This window comes from Podarcis melisellensis (assembly GCF_964234715.1).
Source record: "Podarcis melisellensis genome assembly, chromosome: 9".
Lineage (NCBI taxonomy): Eukaryota > Metazoa > Chordata > Lepidosauria > Squamata > Lacertidae > Podarcis > Podarcis melisellensis.
Genome location: NC_138541.1, coordinates 73777311 through 73783369, shown reverse-complemented (window position 1 = coordinate 73783369; position 6059 = coordinate 73777311).

Genomic DNA, 6059 nt, shown 5'->3' with positions numbered 1-6059 from the left:
TGTGAAGCAGTGAGTTTCTAGACTTGCATGCATTTCCAAGCGGAGCAACACAGAAATGAAGGCATTGCAGGGGCCTCAGTAGGTCTTGGACCATATCATCAAACGCTTGATACAACTTTCTTAGATCTGCTGTGGATTCATCCTGTGCTGTAGATCCTCCATGGTTCCTTCTAGCTCCAGGCTGCTATGAGTTTCCCTGAGGTCACCTATGTGTCACCCGTCTTGAAAGCACTGCATGAGCTGCCAGGGAACTACTGGTCCCCATTCAAGGTGTTACAGCTATCATAGAGAGTCCGCAATGGCTTGGACCTCAAAGAGCTTTCCCCCCAATGCCAGCCCCCTCAGAGCCCATGGGAAGCAGAGGGACCTTGCTGGTGGCATTGCCAGAGGGGGCTGCCCAATGGGCCTGGCAGTTTGGGTGGCCGTTTTGGAAACACGGAGAAAGGGCACTTTAGCCAGGTAGCTCCTGAGCTTCTTTCCAGAAAGGCCAAGGATTCCTGCTCTTCCATCTTTGCTTTTAATCCTTTGTCAATGACGGAGGATGGCAACGTCTTGTGGCAGCCGCAGTCCCTGGGTGGGCTCCACAATCACTGCTCACAGCGCCTGCAGGAATCTTCAGCAGCTATTGTCATCAGTCACTAAATCAGACACAATTGTTTCTCCTCCCATTCCCAAGGTGCTCCAGTTGGCCAGGTGACCTCACGGCTGCTCAAGTGATGATCAATGGTCTCCCATGGAGAAGGCAGGCAAACTAGCACAAGGCTTGGTTCAACCCGCTCAAGGACAAATATATCCCAAGGGAGGTAGACTAGCACGACTTCTTATTTACTCATTACATTTATAGCCAACCTTTCTTCCATTGAGCTCCTCCTCCCCATTTCACCCTCAAGACAACCTTGTGAGGTGTGTTCGCTTGAGAAGAATGGCACGTGGCCCAAGATCACCCAGGGAGCTTTCTGTAGCTTCCAACATATATAAAAACATAATAAACCATTAAACATTAAAAAAAACTTCCCTATACTCAGGGTTCAAATAACTCCATACCCTCCAACATTTATCTGTCAAAAACAGGAACAACCTACCATGCCCTCCAATATTTCTCTGCTGAAAATAGGGATGTCCTAAGGAAAAGTGGGACATTCTGGGAAACCAGGACAGCTTCTGTGTATGGGCCTGTCCCTGGAAAATAGGGACACTTAGAGGGTCTGGCCCATGGGCAAAGTGTTTCCCAGTGGGCTTTGTGGGCCCTAGAAGTCTTACTAAGCTGTGGGGCAGAGCTCATGAGCAACACCAGGCAAGCCCCATCCCCTTCAATTGCCCTGCAATGCCCTCTGGGGTGGTGGTAGGTCAGGGGCCCTGTGGGGAATCTAAAGGATAGCCCCACTTAGCACTGCTCAGAGCACCAGGCCAATGGGGGCAGGTGGCAGGCAGTGGATTCAAAGAGACCCATTGACATGGGCCCTGCCAGGGTGATGGGGTCCTGGCATCTGCCCACCCTGCATCTTCCAAGCTCCACGGCCCACATGCAGTGCTGGTGGGGGCAAGCAGAGGCTGCCATGTTGGGGCCTGGGCAGTAGCGTAGCGTGGGTTGTCAGCACCCGGGGCAAGGCAAGTAATTTGCGCCCCCTAACCTGTGGATTTGCGCCCCCTAACCCTAACCCCCAGACAGTGGCGTAGCGTGGGTTGTCAGCACCCGGGGCAAGGCAAGTAATTTGCGCCCCTAACCCATAGATTTGCGCCCCCTAACCCGTGGATTTGCACCCCCTAACCCTAACCCCCAGATGTTGCGCCCGGTGCGGCTGGCCCCCCCTGCACCCCCCACGCTACGCCACTGGGCCTGGGTGCTCTTTTGAGCATTGCCTGAAGTAGTTCCCAATGGACACTCTCTTATAAGAAAATAATAATAATAATAATAATAATAATAATAATAATAATAATAATAATAATAATAATCATCCCATTTCTCAGACCTGGGAACTAAAGCTGAAAGAGTGATTTGCCTAAAGTCACCCAAAAAACCCACATTCAGGGGGGGGGTTTGAAAGTGGAGGGGGTGAGTATATCAGGCTGTCAGCTGCATTGCAGAATTGGAAGACGGTGCATAGATTCTCAAGGGTGCCAGCTGTTTTTTTAGGGGGTGCAAGGGGCTGAGAAGAGTGTCCCCTGGTAACAAACCCAGCTGGGGGAGGCAGCAGAAGGAAGTTTGGGGTGCATTTCCTTCCTTTGTCTTCTCCCCCACCCGCATCAGACTTGTTGGATCCAACAGTGCAAAGATGGCTCAAAGCGTTCCATGAGATCACAGCATGCGGCACCTCAGAAGTTCCTCTGACCTCTTGCCTCAGGGTCTGCAGAAGCCAAAGCCAAGGTCAGAAGTGAGTCTAATGCAGAAAAACATGCCGTAGCAACCTTTCACTGTTTGGCTAACCTTTCTTTTCCCCTCCTGTCTCTTGGGTCACATTTCTCAGGGTTTCCCCCCAGAGCTGAGTGCGGTGAACTGAGTGTCAGGTCCATCACCTGAACAAGCCGCCTAAGAACTGCAGATGTTTCTCTGCTGCTCCTTGTTAGCCCAAATGGCAGATCAGAAACCAGCACGGTGAGATTATAGCAATGAACCTGGGTGGAGATGCCTCTTGAAGACAGTTTGGAAATACAATTGATCCAAAGCGAGGCTGCCAGGGTGCTGGAACGCAGCATACAGATTGATAGCAGACAAGTGGCCAGTCTGGCTATGATGAGGCGGTGTGAAACAGCTGTCTCAGGCAGCGGAAGCTGCCAAGGCAGCACCCCACGGGTGCCCCACCTGCTCTGCCACCTCTGCACTGATTTCCAGCAAGATATTCTGAGATCTCACTGAAATCTTACGAGATCTCACAGAGCATTTCATTTCAGTGAAACCTCACAAGATCCCGCTGGCAGTCAGTGCTGGTACCAGAGCTGTTTCTCCGCCGGTGGCAGAGGCGGTGTTGGCAGAGGTGGGGGGCATGAGAGCAGCTCAGGTGCCAGGGTGGGAGGGGTGGTACTTCCTGTCTTGCCTCAAGGGGTGAAACAGGACATGCCGTGCTGCCCCCAGGACCAGCAGCACGTTTGCATTGTGGAGAGGGTCAGGGTCGCAACTACACCATTCAAAGATTTAGTCCTTCAAAGATGAAGCCCTTCCAAAGACAATACAACCAACATCATAAATCCATTAATAAAAGCCAGTAATGGTAATACAATGTTGCATGCTGCCTCAGTCTCGTGAGTGGTGTGAGAGTCGAGGGATTACAGACATTTGTCCAGGGCTTGGGTTTCCTTTGGAGTTGAGGCACAGCAGAGACTGTGGTGTCTTTAGGATATATGGTTTATTTACACATATATACAACCTGAGTCTAGAGGGAGGGGTTCATGGCATTAACACCCCGAGAGGGCCTCACTTCCCCCATAGTCTCAGCCTTGGATTCAAACAGAAGCCAAACATCACCCACTCATAACAATAACAAACATCTACACCCCAAACCCAAAATACAGGATAGCAGTGAGAAATTTTTGGCACTGTGGTTAAGCACAAGGGAAAGCGACTGAAAACAAGAGAGTGCTCTAGGATTTCTTGTCCTTGGCTTCATCGCCTGAAGAGGAAACTGACTCCTGGTCGCTGATGCTCTCCCAAGAGGCTGGAGTGACGGAGCCTGTCTGATGTTCATGCATCCCACAGCCGCGGGGCGACTGCACCAAAGGCCCTCTTGCTTGCCCTTACCAGCCTAGCTGCTGTCAGAGCAGCCATGTGAGAAGGGCCTCCGCTGCAGGGCTGCAAGTGCAGGCAAGTTGAAGGTGGTCCCAAACGGTTGTTTGGGCTTGGGAAGCCACCGGTGACCAGTGAAACTGGTGTGACGCAGCCTGCCTCCTAACAGTCCCTGGGCAGTGGACCAGCCAAAGCTTCTGAGTCATCTTCAAAGGCAGCCCTGTGTAAACCACATTACAGTAGCCTAGGCAGGGTGTGACCAGTGCAGAGAAAACTGAGGCAAGAGCAGACCCCCTTGAGTCAGTTGGTGTACCAGTAGCATGGGTAACACTCATCTCCCAAATAAGAGGGCGGAAGAGATTGCAGATTCACAAAGCATTTGCATGCACTATTTTTTATGCATACAGTAGATGCAAATTTAGAAACTGTGGTTCTAATTTAAATGGAAGTACATAAGGATTCAGGTTGCATTTCAAGGAGTATGGAGAATCTGCCTAATTCACACTTTCTGAAAAAGGACCTGAACTGAAACACACCCATCCTTCAAACTTTGCACTTGTCCAAATTTTGCAATGCAATCCTCTGGCCAAGTAATGTGTAGAAAATGCATGAACTGTACAGTACTAGGGCAAAGTGTCCATATCTTAGTGAAAACAACATGCAAAAATGCATTATATTAGCAGGAATTGCTTTGCAAAAATGTGTTTGGGGGGGAAAATTCGAACAAAAATGTGCATATGGGGTGAAAAATGCTAATGAATTTTCACAAGGACTTTAACAAAAAACACAGACTGATGTGGGCATATGGAGAATAGAACTTAAGGCTAGAAAAATTAAATACTGAGAGAAACCAAAAGTGACAGATTTGACCATCCCTACCTTTAATAGCCCTCTATAGCCTGAACCACTCTCTTGGGGTGAAAGTCTACCCCCCCAAACACCCATCCATATCCTGCAACTTCCACCTTGCTGCATTCACCAGCAAACTACTAATGTTGCTCAACATGCAGCAAGACTGCAGACGTCACAGAAAACAGCAGACGTTTTTGAGAGAACAGCAAGGATGCTTCCTTGGCACAAACGCTGCCTGTTTGCTTGCTTCTGCACCCCCGTAGCACCTGTTCCACCTGTATTACTTATAAATAACACATAACATCACAAAAAAACAACCAGGCCTTTTACCTTCCTCATGAAACCCAGCCTGCAAATGCAGCCCTGAAATTGCTTCAGCTTGGGGATGGAGACTGTAGAGGGCAGCCGTCCCTGTTGCCAGCTTTCATATCCCCATCTGAGAAATCCATGTGCCCCCTTCCAAATCTGCCCTGGCTAAAATTGGGTTATATTTTTAGCTTCCAGCTTCTCCCTCCATGCTGCTTCATTATTCCATGCCTGTTCGTCGCAGCTCTGTAATCTCTAGCTTGCCTTCTCATTCCCAACACCTCGGTGCAACATCATTGTTAAGTATAGGAAAATTTAAGCTATTGCCCTATCTATTTATCTAGCTCTTCATCCCTCTCAATTCAAAATGTTTGAAACACATGTTCTGTTCCACCCTGCTCCTCAACCAGGATATTTTTATTTCCTGTGTTTGGATAATGATTTTTCAGTTCACGAATTGAAAATGGTCTGTGAAGATGCTGTTACAGTTCTCAACTAGGTTTAGGAAGCTGATAAAACAGGAGGAACTCCCTGCTCCAGCCCCATCCCTTTGCAAACCAAAATCGGGGGGCGGGGGCGGAATAGTGTTATCATGTTGGGTAACAATTACTTTGGTACAAATCCTTAGTCCACTTATACAACTGTAACTAAGAGTAACGTCATGAGTTTGGAGGTAAGAGGAGTTAGGCTGTGTAATGCCCGAGTCCCTTTTAACTCCTGGCTGTAAAGGTAAATGGACCCCTGACAAGTCTAGTCGCGAACGACTCTGGGGTTGCGGCACTCATCTCACTTTATTGGCTGAGGGAGCCGGTGTACAGCTTCCGGGTCATGTGGCCAGCATGACTAAGCCGCTTCTGGCAAACCAGAGCAGTGCATGGAAACACCGTTTACCTTCCTGCCAGAGCGGTACCTATTTATCTACTTGCACTTTGACGTGCTTTCAAACTGCTAGGTGGGCAGGAGCAGGGACTGAACAAGGTGAGCTCACCCTGTCACGGGGATTCGAACCACGACCTTTCGATTGGCAAGCCCAAGCAGCAGAGTGGTTTAACCCACAGCACCACCCACATCCCAACAACTCCTGGCTCTAGGAAGGATTAAAATCTAATGGAGGATCCAACTGTTGAATCCGCCAGGCAAGGGCCATAATGGCCCCTAAGTTTGGCTCACTAGTATAAGAAAG